The sequence below is a fragment of the Ornithodoros turicata genome, chromosome 4, assembly GCF_037126465.1.
Source record: "Ornithodoros turicata isolate Travis chromosome 4, ASM3712646v1, whole genome shotgun sequence".
Taxonomy (NCBI): domain Eukaryota; kingdom Metazoa; phylum Arthropoda; class Arachnida; order Ixodida; family Argasidae; genus Ornithodoros; species Ornithodoros turicata.
In genome coordinates this window covers 29,237,927-29,252,921 of record NC_088204.1, presented here as the reverse complement: position 1 = coordinate 29,252,921, position 14,995 = coordinate 29,237,927, and the positions used below count along the sequence as shown (strand labels likewise).

At 48.6% G+C, this 14,995-nt stretch overlaps 1 protein-coding gene across 2 annotated transcripts in view; it reads left to right on the top strand.

Moving 5' to 3' along the window:
* Nucleotides 1-14,510, top strand: part of LOC135392896 (uncharacterized) — an 84,573-nt gene extending 70,063 nt beyond the window's left edge. For both annotated transcript variants that reach the window (XM_064623560.1, XM_064623561.1), the window contains 2 exons: nucleotides 11,534-11,647; nucleotides 14,330-14,510. The gene's annotated coding sequence lies outside the window, so the exon portion shown is untranslated. The remainder of the gene's footprint in view (nucleotides 1-11,533; nucleotides 11,648-14,329) is intronic.
* The last annotated feature ends 485 nt before the right edge of the window (nucleotides 14,511-14,995 follow it).

Sequence of the window (14,995 nt, the reverse complement as noted above, 5' to 3'; positions counted from 1 at the left end):
GCATGGAGAGAGGCATGTTTGGAAGGCTCAGAATTGCAGAAATGGTTGCTTGCAGAAGTGATTGGCCAGGATGGCGGTACAACCGCTTCTTCGTAGCAGACGAGTGCCGCTATGATGTTTCAAATCACGTAATGTAAGTAGATCGAATGAAAAATGAGTAAAGATGATTGTATAAATAAAATTATATAATGCAAAATCCTACGTATAGGGGTACGTATAGGGGCCGTCCTTCTTGCTATTTTTTTAGTATCACGGTCTTAACTAGGCCGAACGTTAGCGACGAAACATCCCATTTTCACGTAAATAATGGTGGAGGAGCGAAAGTTGAAGCTGAGTTTTCAGGTGCGTACATGAGGATATATACTCACACTATGAGAAGTCTGTGAAGTCTGAGAAGTAGTCTGAAACTTTTTTCTCACGAAACCTCCGCTTCGCCGTTTGAAGCAGCATCCTCCATCTTGGAGAAAATTTGGTGTCATGGCAGCTCTCATGGAAAACAGTAACCCATGAAATGCGCCTAAGTTTGATTGACAGGTCGAGCCTCTTTTTTAGACTCCTCCTAATGGTCATACTTCCTAAGGCGTACGTCACTGCGCCTCCTGGGGGTCAGTCGCTATGTTGGTGAGGGGTGTGCTATTTACCGCGGCTTGAACTTCATGAAGGATATGGCGATCAACTAGAATGTCCGACGGCTCTTCATTCCCTCCCATCATCCTCCCCATCACGGCGCGTAGGGAGCGTTGAACGTCCAACTGATGGGGAGACTGCTTGCGAAGTCTTGCACGAGTTTGGTTGGCATGAGTGAGAGGAGATGGGCACATCGGTGCAAGGTACGTGCGCTATCGGAGTACACTGTGGATGGAACTCTGCGCCTGGCGACGAACCAACGGAAGGCAAGAAGGAAGGCGGTGGTGGTCATATCGGTGAGAAGCTCGAGATGAATGGCCCAGGTCACTGTGCAGGCGAAGAGGGTGACGTAGCCTTTGGACGATGCTGTTGAGCTACCGCGCAGAGACAGCGGGTCATAGAAGTCAACGCAGATGACATCGAACGGCTGGCTTCGGTTATTTGTTCGCGTGGAAGGGGCCAACTGGAAGTTGCTGGTGTCGGAGTTTCCCGCGGCAGCACTGTAGGCGTTTGCGAATGACCCGCCTAAGTGTTCAGTCCCTTAACGACCCAATAGCGTTCGCGGAGGTCGAGCAGGGTGGTTTGGATGGCCGCGTTATGGTAGCGAGAAAGGGTGGTACCCCGACCGGCGAGAGAAACGCACGCTCCCGCCGGAAGAAAGGTGCAGAGGGCGCTCCGAGACGGAGGTATGCGTTCTTTCCCTAGTCGGCGGTTCGCATTTCGCCAATAATCGCGTTTGGAAGCATTCACATGAAAAACAATAACAAAACTCAATTCGTACGATAACAGCCGGCAGATTCTAGCGAGCGCAAAAGGCTGCCGCGGCTGCTCCAATTACATATTATAGTTACTACTTTTAGTTACTACACACTTTACTACACAAACAGGGTACATTCATGACTATTTATGACTAGAACAATCTTACAGCCCTGCCCAGAAGTCTTGGCCACTATAGCATAGCAGCTACCGCAACGGAAATAAATAATATTAAATAAATAATATTAAATAAATAATAAACAAAGGTTTTTTAAATAAATAATAAATAAATAAAGCGCTTGGCCTGGTCTTCCTGCCTGCTATATTAGTTTAGACTGTTTGGACATATTCCTTCGTACTCGTCTCTGCTGTCTATCCAGGTTTGCGCCCTTTACGTAAAAATAAAGCCTTGTGATCAAATAAAACTCGCACACAGCACCTTCTGTGGGGATCACAACCAACTTGGTGTTGAAAGTCACTGAAAAGGTTAGCCAGCTGTAGCACTCAAACCCACATCTTCAGCATTACCGGTCCAGGGCTCTACCAATTGAGCTAAGCTAACACGCCTCTTCAGCGATTTCCAGGGTACGTGCGTCATGTTCAGGCTCGAGCACTGGTGGTCAACTCATGGAGGCTGTCAGTATGTAATTTGTACATGCTGCAAAACCTAGTGAAAGCTGCTTCAAAGGAAGCAGGGAAGAAGGGAAGGGTCCTTCTGTGCCGACGTATTCCCGGCATCTACAGCTTCATCACCCATGTCAGGATCAGATGTATTCCTTCTTTTGCAAGGCACTGGCAACTCCACGTTGCGGTTCCTCCTGTTGCGCTGAGCGGGCAGTTTCTTGGAATTTGTCCGGGAATTTTTGAGTCCGGTAGTATTGTGCGTACCACATCATCTTTCAGGGTAGGCCGGTCACGCTTCATCGGCTCGATCTTGACGTTCACAACAGGACCGTTGGTGTAAAAGCGCAATCGTCGAAGTGTATTTCACAAACGGCCGAATGCGTTTGGAGAGGCATGTCTGCACTTGGTGTATGCTAATTCCATTCTTGAAACCTTTTGTGGGTCCTGCGGTACGGCGAAGAGCGCGAACTTTCCAGTTGCGGAACGGTATCCACTGTTGCAGCCGGGCACAAAGCAGTGTTTGACACGCTGCGTACGTTGTCCAGGCATACAGGTGTCATCCCTGTGCGCTGAGAGAACCAAGTGGTCACTTGCTGAGAGACACGAAACGCTAAAAAGGCAAACGTAAGCGCGAACGCGGCGAACATAGCATACCTCAGACTCCCAGAGCCCGCTGGCGCCGTCTTCCAGCGGCGGCGTGCTCCGATGTACGGGAGAAGCGGCGCGGTTGAAGTACCACCCTTTCTAGCTACCATAGCCACGTGACAAAGCCTGGCATGGGAGTGCATTATAATAAGCTCGGTAATGCGGTGACGGCTGGGAAGGAGGATCGGGTACTTGATATCATGAGTGTCAAGAAGTTCCCTGAGACGCCCTCCGACCCTCATGATGCGTTCGGCGTCGAACGCTGCCTGTATGAGCTTGATCGTGGAACATCGTGGGAGCTCCTCATTGCGCTGGAGCGCGGCGAGCTCCGCGACGAAGGCTTCGGCTTGCGATTGACGAATCCAATATGACTCGGCCTTGTTGAGTTCATACGCACTCAGGGGTCCTTCAGTGAGCGACCTCGGATGCCGAGAATTTGCTACGAATCGGTATACCCATGCGGAGACCCGTAGGACGCGACTGAGCGTCGCGTAGCGGTCCACATCGAAAACAGAAGTGATGTGCCTGAAGGTTCGCTGCGCACTGTATTTTCGAAAAAGACAATTGGTGGGACATAGGTTGGCCACTCTTCGGCAGGCATGACAAGCCAATGTGGCTTCTCATTGCCGTTCTCCAGACGATGAGCGGCGGTGCCGGGAGTGACCAGATCATCTGGGTTGTCCTGTCCACGGCAATGATGCCATGTTTGGTCGGCGGTTAGACGTCGAATCTCGACTACGCGGTTCTGGACAAATGTAGGTCTTTGTGAAAGTGTACCTGTAACCCACTGCAGCGCGATAGTGGAGTCTGTCCACCAATCGGTGGGCAAGCTCGTGAACAAGGGGATGTGCTTCATGTGAGCAACAAGTGAGCGACCAAGCCTGTGATAAGTTCGAGGCGTGGGAAGGAGATGACTTTAAGCAAAGCAACCCGACCCTTGTTAACGAGTAAACCGGAGGTCCACTGCCCTACTGCCGTACTGCCCTAGGGTGCGGACGTATAGCGAGGCTCCATAGACTCGCGGCCTTTCGTCAGCAAAGGCGTAAAGCTCAGCAGACGGCACTCGTGATGTCGAACGGTGATGCCATATGACGAGGCTGCCGTATACTGTTAAGAACAGGCAACTCAGAACACCATGCTGCCTAGTCAGCTTCCTCCTGAGGTTCAAACAAGACATCCCCTTGCTCTGCCCTAAACGCCACAGAGAGCGAGCACGTACTGTGAAGGACGTCAAGTACCCCAGTGGATCGAACGTGCGAGGTAGCGCTCGAAGGACAGTTCGTGACATGTGTATCGAGAGGTATGTGATCGAGAAGTGTGGATCTCGATGACGAGTCTACATTGAAGGCGATGTTGTCTGTGGGCCGGTGCCAGAACCTTTACTGTTGGCTCAGCTGATACGCAATCGTATGCGATCCTGTCTTAGGTAAATTGTTTGATCAGGTTCGAAGAGTTTTGCGACCATTTGCGCAGTTCCATGCCTGCTTCTCTTAGAATGGATACTGCATCTTTATAGATCTGGAATGCTTCAACTTCTGATGTGGCGCCGACTACTAGGTCGTCAACGTAAAACGCACTTCTTTCTGCTACTGCTGGGTATCAGTGATGCTGGCGAAACGTAGTGTTGCGGCGAGCAAAAGCGGACTGGAAGAAGCGCCATTCCTGTATTTCTGGCACGTGTTGCTCTTGTGAAGGGAGTGCGGTGACCCAAATAAAACTCAGGGCAGGGATGGGACACTCCCATTGATCGCAATGGGGACGTTTTTCGGGCAGCAGCAGCGCCAAATACGACCCAAGCGGTTGCAAGACCAATTCTGCGCATGCGCGTTCGCTATGATTTTGGATAAGGCGGCGGGTACCGCATTCGCCCGAGGACACTGTTTTTCATGCTTATCCAACATGGCGGAGAGCTCTGCGGCCTCTCCGGTGCTGCGGTTCTGTGCCTTTCATTAAGTATTCTACTGGTTTACGAGGCGGTCGTCAGAAAGTGACAAACACAGATATTGGAACGGAAACACTGCATTCATCAAGCTTATTCATAAATATGCAAATATGATGTCACTAGTTTTCAAGAAATCGCTGCGCAGGCGTTGCAAAAACGTATAATTACATAGTTACGAAGAAACCCTGGCCTGGTACAAGCCTCTTCTGGAGGAGGCATGCTTTGTGACTTGCTTTCCAGTATCATGAAGCTTCGCTTTCAGGCGGTCTTTATACGTTTGCCAGGTTCTTTGATATGTCAATGTGGGAAAGCAGTTTCGGTGTTCTGCACCTCGAAGGACCTGAAATAATCGATCAAATGCAATTCCTGCAATTTCTGCACGTACTAACTGCCTTCACAGAGATACGAGTATTCTTATTCTTACCAGTGCGCTTTTGCTTGGCGTATATCCGTGTATCCGGAACTGGTGTCTATCACATCTGTTTAATACAAAATCGCACAACAGTTCAGGCACCCACCCAGGCACATTCACCACAACTCATAATATTTCTACGGTTACTTACTTTGAAAAATACAGGTTGATACAAAGCGCACACTAACGCACCAGTTTCCACCTTCCGTTGCCGCCACTCCAACGATCAACGGTTCAAAGCTCGCGCTCAAAGTTTCGGATTGCTTGCTGGCGGTTGAAGGAATGTGACCACGTGACACACACATTCTAAATCGAAGAGAACGAGTTTACTCAAAGAAACTTAGGCTCGCACTTTGTCCAGTTGTTGTAGAAGTACACCTATTTAAGTCGGGTTTTGTTTTCATGATGAAGTCTTGCGAAGTGATGGCGCCCCAATCGATACTACCGTGGCGACACACTTGGCGCTGCCGCGAAACTCTCGCAGTGGCCCCCCTGTGCTCAGGGCGTCGCGGTCTTCTGGACGGATCGCGATCTGCAAGTATGCCTTGCGAATGTCAGCACCCGGGGCCACTGAGTAGCACCGAAATGATATCAGTTGGTGGAGAAGGTCAGCATTCAGGTTAGGACCTTTGTGGAGTACTTGGTTCAGTGATAATTCGCCGTGCACGTGGGCTGACGCATGGAAAACTACACGGACCTTAGTCGTCATTGCTTCCCTACGTATCACTGTGTGATGCGGAAGGTAGTAAACGTTTTCTTCGTGCGAATCAGCAGCTGCCCGTTCTGCGTGACCCTCGAGGAAGTATTCGGGGATTGTTTCGTTGTACTGCTTCATGAGGTCTGGATGACAGCGAAGCCGACGGACCTGGGCTATGGTGTCTACGTTGTTTCCACATGTCCGGAGGATTGACATGAGATCCGACTGGTGCACATGCTACTGAAAATGCTGCGACCACTGACGAGCACGCTGGAGAGGAGTGGGCGTATGAACCCTGGATCACCCACCCGAAGCTTGTCTCTACTGCGGTGAGCCTTGACGTCAGCCGCCGAACTCTCCCGGACACGTCACTAAATAAGCTACGCTTCAGAGTAGCGACACTAAGCCGCCATGTTGTTTCGGATGACCTCCAGCCCCACCTCTATTTTGGCAGTAGAAATAGATGATTGTGAAGTTTAGCAGTGGAAGAAGACGACACTTCGAAGAGCGCTAAATGGATGGCGCTGGAGGTCATCCGAAACAACATGGCGGCTCAGTGTCGCTACTCTGAAGCGTAGCTTATTTAGTGACTCTACCGGACACCATCGACCAGTAAATGTCGGTAGGCAATGCATCGGCCGCGTCAAGCTCCAGTCCCGAGTTCCCGCAGCTTCTCAACATCTCTGGCAGTTGTAACCGGATGCAAGATTAGAAGCTTGTCGATATGAGCGTCCACGAACTCTCTGTCGGCCGAACCGGTTCCGTAACGTTGTGATTGCGATGTCAGAGATGCCTCTGAGATTCTGATCCACTGTATAGCGCGCTTGGCTGGACAAGATAGGTATCATGGGCAAACTTGCGCAGTCATGAATCGTTGTCCTAAAAGGGTCCCAGAATCTCTGCCAATCCTCTAATTTGCCTCCTTGAAGATCTACCTTTCGAATACTGGATGGGGGCTGACCGCTTTCCGACGTGGCCGAGGTTCATTGCGGAGCAGGTTGACTAACAGCTGAACTCCGCGTGGTACGACGAGCTCTCCACAAGGCGGTGCATATCTCGTCCCGATAGCAAGCAGCGGTGGTGAAATCGTCTTCAAATGCATCGTCCTCGACGCTGTTCTGGACAACAGAGTGCAGCTCCTCCCTTAACTGCTGAGCTTTCTGTTCGAGTAAATGGATGTTGTAAATGGAATTATTCCGACGAAAGGAGGTTGGAAAGCCAGCCCCACGCCGGCATGCTAGAAAGAGATAACACAGACATAGCTTATCGTGTCCGGCTTCCGCTGGGACCATACCTTCCCTCTCCCATTTCCAGGAACTGTCATATTTTCTGCTATCACTTTGTGGGCTGAGTTTCCAACCTCCTTTTGTCGGACTGACAGCGATTGCGCTCATAAAGTCCTCTCGCGTTATACTCAAGCATGATATTCGGCTAGTTTTCCCGATAGCATAGATCCTGAATATCACTGTCAATTATCATGAATTTGAGTAAATTCGGCACGCTCTTCATGTTGGTGGGGTAAAAAAGTGACATTTACTTGGAAAATTTCATAGTTCACTTCGCATAATTAACATAATTAAACTTCAGGAGGTGGCAAAAACATAGGAAGGGGAAGAACAAATGCCGTTGACCGCATGATTCTAGGTGGCCTAGTTTTTTATTTAGAATTCAATGACACGTTTTCTTGAACATCCTGTATACGACAGCAGAGGTACATTAGGAAAAGCTCCCTTCACTCACTTCTCTATAGGGACCGCGCGGCAACCTGATGGTGGCATAATGCGGCCTCCGGAGAAAGTACCTTGCGTGATAGCTCTAGGGTAGCCAGCTTTGTTTGCAGGTAAAGTGTAGTAAAAGTCTAAAAAGTAGTAAAGGTTAAGTCTTTTTTTTTCCACACTGGAACTGATGCATCGCTAACTGTGCAAGCACCTAAAAGAACTCTTCACATCGTCTTGGCAAAGTCACTCAAGTATCAGGAAAATATCAAACCGGGCCACCTCTGTAGATTTCTTCCCTCTCCCGATGTGTTTGGTTCTGAAGATGCTGATTTCTCGAAAGAGGCCAAATAACGGTTCTTCCTGCGAGGCCAACTGTTGATCAAGAGAAGCTAGAAACTGATCTATTTCACTACTGATCTACTAAACTGCGCTTCAGGAAAAGCCTAGCCAGGAAACCAAATCTTCACCTTTCCTTGTGAAGGCGAAGATTTGGTTTCAACGGACGTGGGAGCTAAAGCTAAACTGGGATGATGCTCTACCGAACGACATAAAGCAGAAATGTCACGAGTGGTGCGAGAGCTTACCGCTCCTACAGACTATACAAGTTCCACGATTCTCAGTTTTCGAATAAACGCATTCAGGAACGGTTGGATGGATCTGTTCCTTTGACGCTGCTTACGAAAAATTACCGACGGCTAGGCTTCTCCTGAAGCGCACTTTAGTAGATCAGTAGTGAAATATATCAGTTTCTAGCTTCTCTTGATCAACAGTTGGCCTCGCATGAAGAACCGTCGTTTGGCCTCTTTCGAGAAATCAGCACCTTCAGAACCAAACACATCGGGAGAGGGAAGAAATCTACAGAGGTGGTCTGGTGGTCACTTTGCCAAGGCATTTTTGCAAGACGATGTGAAGAGTTCTTTTAGGTGCTTGCACAGTTAGCGATGCAACAATTCCAGTGTAAAAAAAGGTACTTTCTCCGGAGGCCGCATCGTGCCACCATCAGGTTGCCGTGCGGTCCCTATAGAGAAGGGAGTGAAGGGAGCTTTCCCTAATGTACCTCTGCTGTCGTATATACAGGATGTTCAAGAAAACGTGTCATTGAATTCTAATAAAATCATGCGGTCAACGCATTTGTGGCAGCGGAATCGACGATCCAGTGTACGGCTGACGCCACTAGCCTAGCGGCGTCAACCGTACACTGGATCGTCAATTCCGCTTTCATGCTGCAGTAAATTCCCTCGTTTCGGTATCTTCTTGAACCATGCGGTAGTCATAGAATGCTTTGCGCCTTGCGGCAATAAAGTCTTACAGCAATCTCAGTCAGGAAACTTGCTCTTCTGCTTTTGATTTCTTGTCGATCTTTTGCTCGACGTTTTCTGTCGACGTTTTGCTGGTCTTGTCGACTCTGTCTGTCCTCTCAAAACGCGGCATACATTTCCGTTTAAGCCTAGACATTGTGTCAATGAGACCGCAGCCATTTCATCTCTATCGTTAGCAGGGTGATTTAACGCCGGATCAGGCAGGGTGGTCCCGTCGACCTCTTCAATTTTTCTTTCAAACATATATTAAAGCCTTGTGCCTAGGAGGCATATTGGCGCTGAAAGTAGTTGAAAATAATTTTTTAATGAATTATTATTCAGATGCGAGCATTTTGACCATTGCGTTTCCTACACAGTTTGCACCCGTAGCCCCCGACTAAGGATATCACGGCATCCGCTCTGCATGACCATATCGTCCATATCACCTTTTTTAGCTACTGCAACGGGCTGCTTTTCTGAGCAGTCGCCGGAAACGGAGCACTGCACGGGCCCGGGCTTGGCTTTCACCGCCGGGTCGGGTACGGGCTTGACAACGGCGGCCATGGTCGGGCATTTACACGAACATATTTCACTAGACTGGACAGCTGAATTTTCATGTCACTTTTTTTCCCACTTGGCATGGGATATCATGGTATTCTCATCTGAGAACTATCACTTTTTTTTATGTGATCAGCTTATTTCGTGTAACGGGTCTGGATTTCACGCGTGCACTCACACACATTTGGGGACGATTGGTGTGGCGGGCTCGCCGAGAGTCCGGCACGAGGGTCAGTTAGGTTAGGTGTTCTGGTATACCTCGTTCGCGTGAGAGTTCGAGAAAGGGGAACTAACACCGGTGCATGCGCAATCGAGCGGAGATAAGTCTTTCTTGAACCGCAAGGTACATGCATACGCCCACGCACCGCTGCGCGCTGCCTTCCCAAGCAAGTGAGCACCAAGCACAGAGCGGCTTGCCGGCAGAGAAACACAGCCGCTCCGTTCGAGTGTACCTCCTCACTCTCCATCAGTTAGCCGCGTTTTTTTCCTCGCTGCTGCTCTCTAAATACGCGTGCTGGCCATGTCACGTCGGGACTGGGAGGTACCCGGGTTCGAATCCCGGTGCCGGCTGTGCTGTCTGAGGTTTTTCCTGGGTTTTCCTCAGACGTTTTCAGACATATGTCAGCACAGTTCCCTTAGAAGTCGGCCCAGAACGCACATTCCCCCAGGGTGTCAGTCGTGACGTTGCCCACTTCTGTGAGGCCGACAACGGCGTGCCCTTTCACCACCACCACTATCTAAATACGCCTCCGGCCTCGAGAACACATAGAGCAGAGGAGGGCTGGGACCGGCCGTGAGCATGGAAACAGTCGCGTACGGGCCGGGCCCGGGCTGGAAATCTATAGAAGACGTCGGGCCGGCCCCGGTGGTGGGCCGTAGCAGTCGGGACAGGGCCGGGCACTGGCCTGAAAATTAGGCCCGTGCAGTGCTCTAGCCGGAAACTGTTGTGGTGACATCGTTCAGCGACTTGTGCGCATGCCTGGATGCTGCAAAGAACTCGTGTAGCTCGTGAGCCTGGGCCAGAGCATTTCTGTGCCGGTACTAGCGCTTGAAGACCACGTATTACACTCATTTCTATGCCATGTGCGTCTGGTCAGGCATGACCCGTACAAATCCTTCAACTGGTGTAGTATTCTCCAAGTGCACGGAGGTTCTTCCTAAAACCGTACCGTTTACAGGATACACAGTAACACTTGCAGTGGCGAGGGCCCCCTTTTGGTGAGGGCTCCGGGGCATACGCCCTGTCTGCCACCCCCTTAAATCCGGCACTGGGTCTTACACTGAGGTAGTGGCGTGATCGCCACAGCAAAGGCCAAGACTGTGTTCTAACATCTTAAAGAGCCAACGTTGTCAGCAGTGGCGTAGCCAGACCTCAAAGGTAGGGGGGGCTCGATACGAAAACTCGCCCCCCCCCCCCTCCCGCTGATCCTGTGTCGACAACACACACATACTTGTGCACACTGCAAACTGAGGATTAAAAAAGGGAACGAGAATAGTTGATTTAGACGTTCACAGTACGATTACATGGATGGCTGTCATGACCAATGAAGTGGTGTCACGCTATTGGAAGTATTTTGAAAAGCTCATACTTTGAAAACCATTCAAGAGCGCTTCTTAGATAGACGCCATGAACTGCAAGAACTTTCGCGATAGTCACACTGCACTCTAAATCTTTTCACATCTTTAAAGGTGTAATAGCGTGCATGGCGCACGCCTTTTTAGGTGTAATTTTGGTAACATTATAATGGAGCACGGTTTCGCGCAAATTTTCTTTACTCGAGTGTTGTCTGTCCTCCAAAAATTGCAACATCTGAACATTGTTCAACAGTATTGTAGACACTTGCGCGTGCTCGATTATCGATAGCGATGCATATATGCATTAGCTCGCACCTACGACATCCAAGACATAATGAAAGAAAGATTTGCACTGACAATTGATCTTTAATAATGCTTTCCGAATTTTGTAAAATATCATTCTGGAGATGCAATGATACGCAACCAGATTGAATGTGCATAGCGCACACCTTTAAAGGTGTGAAAAAGTTTACAGTGTGGTCCCCCCCCCCCCATATATTATGTTCTCGGATTTGCACGATTTGTGTGGGTCGGTCCGTGGCAGGTAGGCAGGCCCCCCCTAGCCCCCCCGTGGCTACGCCACTGGTTGTCAGGCACCAAGTATAACCCGGAATGTATAACCCGACATCTCATGTTCTCGTGTCATGTTATCCTGCATACTTATCGGTCTGTTGATTTCAGTGGTGTCATTTCAAGAAGCATGACAAAGTCTACGTCGACAAAGATGCCTTCAGCCGAAGATGGGCCAGCGCATCCATATTTTCTGCGGATAACCTTCGTACCCTTGCGAAAAAGGTGAGCCGCACGAGCTAATTTTCTTGCAGTCGAGTATATAACCCAACAGTAACCCGATTCTTTACACTTCATTTTCTATTTCCATTTATTTTACTAGCAATAATCATTGTACACATTTCTCTCATCCATGAAACAGCATCATCAAATCCCTTAGGCATTTCAAACAATATTGATAAAATCCCATTCTACCAATACTTCACATTTAAAGATATTCTAGTAGTAATGTTAGCATTTATAATCATAACATAGGTTATTTTAATTTACCCTTACATATTTTCTGACGCAGAAAATTTCTTAATAGCAAACCCACTAATTACACCACCACACATTCAACCAGAGTGAAACTTCCTGTTTGCTTATGCAATTCTCCGATCAATCCCCAATAAACTTGGTGTGTGGTAGCCTTAGTCGTATCTTTCCGTGTCGCACAACGACATAACATGATGAAATTGGTTTTGCTCGACGGTAAAGATAATAGGGATGAACAGTTGCAATACGGGTTTCGTCGAAAAATCCATACAGCGGCGGGATTTGAATCACGCTTCTCTCGATTACCGGTAGATCGCCACGCGGAACTGGACACGCATTCACTCGAAGATTCCTTTGATGCCTACATTAATACAAGACAAGTGGACGATGCTTGGCTTTTCAACTGAGGCTTGTGTTGCGTGAAAGTAACCCTGTCCTGGCTGGGGCAAACTGAAGAGCAGGCACCAAAGCGCCTAAGGCAGTGCTTCCCAAACCCCGCTACTTTTCATTGCCGGACAAGTGCGCTAATCAATTACTTCCAAATCCCGGTCGGATCACTTTCTACAGAGATCATCAAATGTCGCCCCCCTCATTCCCTATGTTCTGATCGTGTTTTGATGTACTTGTTTTCTTCGTCACGAGACCAGATAAGATTATTCCATCATCCCAATAACACTGCATTGGAACGTGTTTCTACATATAAATATCTTCGCATTTTCATATCTTCTAATATATCCTGGAAACCACACATCGAGTATATAACCAAAAACGCCACACGCACTCTAGGGTACATCCGCCGTAATTACAGCCTTGGTCCACTAAATCTAAAACTCATGTTATACCGAACGCTCGTGCTTCCGAAGCTGGAATATGCTGCTTCTGTGTGGGACCCGGGACAGGCGACACTCATTGCTCAAGTGGAAAGTGTACAAAACCGCGCAGCACGGTTCATTCTTGGTAATTATGCCAGGACAGCCAGTGTTACCTCCATGAAAGCTAGTGTTAAAGGAGCAGTCTAGAGGCCCACAACTTTGTTTCTGTTTTTGGTCAGTATGGAATGTTAGGCGGCCGAAAACAGTTTTCCCACAATTAGTGCAACCGTAGCTGGGACGCCTGCAATAGCTCCCCGAACCTCCCGCGCGCGAAACACCCTCCTTCGCCTTCACGATAGGCATGTGATGAGCGCCACCACACACGTCACTATGTGACGCAAGTGGTGAGGACGCTCCTCATTAGACTTGGGATCTCATGATCGAGGTGAGCAACATCGCCCAGGCCGCAGCGTCTGCTACCGCTTCGGAGACGCCATGCGTTCTCCGGCTTCGTGATGTCCGAAACGGAGGGTTTTAAGGCTGTCCACGACGCAACCACGATTTTTTGGGACCGCAGGCACCACGGGAAGAACGAGTGGTGCAGCCCGAAATTAACTGCGTTTGCACAGCACAAACGCAGTGCTTCTCGACAGTGTGCAGCCTGTCCGACAGTTTTCACCGCGCAGTTGGTTCAGTGGCTAACACGTGGCGCCACAATACCGCCGCCATCGCTAGCTTTCTGCTGCTGTGAATTCTGAGATTGCACAGAAGCCACGGATATATTACTCTTCTGATCGTAATGTTATTTTCTCAGGCTGCGTATATGCTTCTTTTTTTTTTAAAGGAAACGTGATATAAATCATATAAATAATAGAAGTCAACAAGAAGCAGCTCGCAATGTTCGTAGCAGACGGTTTTTCCTACGAACAAATGAGGGGCCCTCTACCACGAACGTCACACTAGAGTGGGTGTGGTCTGCAGTTGGAGCGCTCCGGCCTGTCACCGCGGCAGCGATTTTCCAAATTAATTCCACCGTGGTGATACAAGCTTGGACAGAAATATTTTGTGGGAATGCTTTTCACATACTGCTTTACAAGATGACAGCAGTTTTGGGCCATGTTAGATACCACTTTAATGCTCCTTTAACCTATCTCATCTCTCACTCGACGCAGTGTTACTCGTCTTTGTCTATTTCACAAAATTTTTTATCATAACGATATCCTCCGGCACTCTTTAATTTCTTGTCACATACCTCTTCACGGCTGGACCATGCACAGAAGGTTAGCATTCCCTTTTGCACTACTAACGTATACTTTCAGTCATTTCTGCCCAAAACCTCTCTCGAGTGGAACCACCTTCCCGGCTCTATTTCATCCATTACTGCCCCTTCATTATTTAAGAATGCTCTTTGTGATCATCTGAACGCCACATAGTGATTATTTTTTTCTTTTTTTGTTTTGTGTCTTCTGTACGCATCCATTTGAACTTATTGTTACATACGCCCCTCCCCTCTCTAATGCTAAAAGCCCTGAGGGTATCATAAATAAATAAATAAATAAATAAATAAATCTACTCCACTCCACTCCACTTTACTTAATGCATTACCGTTATCTTTTTCTAGATCTGCCTGTTGAAGGCTAAAGGGTACACGGGAGGCCTGGCTGTAGTATACGCCGAGAAATCTGAAGAATTCCGCTGCAAAACAAAGGGAATGGACTTCGTTCATGCCATCCGGCAGATGAAATGTCACAATGTCACAAAGTGAAAACGTGAATAACAGAAAAGAAACGTGTTTGCTGTGCTCCGGTGTCTCTTACTGTCTCACTACAATAATTGGGGGTTTACGTCGCAACCATGAGCTGTGAACCATCAGCGACGTCACAGCAGTCGGTCGGTGGATTACTTTTGCCCACCTGAGCGATGAAAGCTCATCACTCGGCTCCCGTATTTAACGTCCCTCGCGGAAGACTGCGTGCCTAAGCAGTTTGTACCCTGTCAAGTTACTGGCGTACACTGCCGGGTTCGAACCCGTGATCTCTGGATCAGAAGGGGAACACGCTACCGACTCAGCTACTGAGGCCGGTTCTGTCTCACTAACTCACGATAAACGCATCACTCGAACCAGACCAGAATTCAGCACATGTTTTGTTCCAGATGAAATGTAATGAGGTCGAACTTTCTACACTGAAACAATCCGTTATGTTGTCAAGTGACCGATATTATCCGTGACCGTCCAGCAAAAGCAAAGAAGTAACAGAGGAATCGGAGGAAGTGACGCATTTATCTC